The sequence below is a fragment of the Arachis ipaensis genome, chromosome B06 (genome assembly GCF_000816755.2).
Source record: "Arachis ipaensis cultivar K30076 chromosome B06, Araip1.1, whole genome shotgun sequence".
Lineage (NCBI taxonomy): Eukaryota > Viridiplantae > Streptophyta > Magnoliopsida > Fabales > Fabaceae > Arachis > Arachis ipaensis.
In genome coordinates, this window is record NC_029790.2 from 2,282,229 (window position 1) to 2,283,310 (window position 1,082).

Consider the following 1,082-nt stretch of genomic DNA (forward strand, 5'->3'; position numbering starts at 1 on the left):
CTGGTTATAAACATTTTTTCGTACAGTTTTAAAATTTTGGCCAATAGAATTTGTAGAAAGTTTAATTATTCTGTTGATCCCTATAGTTTTGCAAAATTTTTAATTAGGTCCTGTATTTTTTTTTAATTGAGTTATTGCACCAATTTTTTTTTAATTGGTCCCTATACTTTTTTTTTCTTTTATTTGAGTTTCTGTACCAATTTTTTTTAGTTGGATTCCTATAAAGTTAAGCCAATTACTGTTAAGAGAGACCTAATTAAAAAAAAATTGATGCAGGAATTCAATTAAAAAAAAAAGTATAAAAGCCTAATTAAAAATTTTGCGAAATTATAAGAACCAATACAGTAATTAAACCTTTATAGAAAGGACCAGGGATAATAGCAAGAAAAAAGCGATGAAAATGATGCTGTCTATCTTTTTTTCTCTGACCAGAAAAAATATACAATGGCCATAGAATTTGAAAAATGATGAGTGTGTTTGTTGTAAACTCCATGACTGATTGAAAAAAGTCAAGGAAAGTTGGGGAACCTCTTAGCTTATTAAAAGACATATATCAAAGTGATGAGGAATTATTCAAACATTAGTATCCATTCCTTCGGTCCCTCTTGTTTGGTCGTTTGACTATAAATAGTTACATACTATCTACTACTATGTATTAAATAACTTGTTATTAAAATGAAGAGCTCTCTGCTTATTTTCCTCTAAAAATAACACATATTATGCGACGTACAATACCTAATTACCTATTGTTCCTTCTTCATTCACTCAAAATGTCTCAGGTATTATTGTTTATCATGTCCAAATAGCATCTACTTTGACTTTATGATATATTTTAGAGTTATAACAATTAAATGGAATCAAGTATTATTAATTTGTAGTTATGTATATGCCAATTAAAATTTATCTACTTGATTTCAAATGAGAATTTGTTATCTCCAAAATTCGATCGGAATGGTTTGAAGAAAGGATTAGTTTGAGAAGAAACTAACATGAGTGAAATTATATCTACTATTATATGTATGTGTCTATTTTTTTTTCTCCGGTACAATTAGATATCTATTCAAATTCATCATTTAATCGGT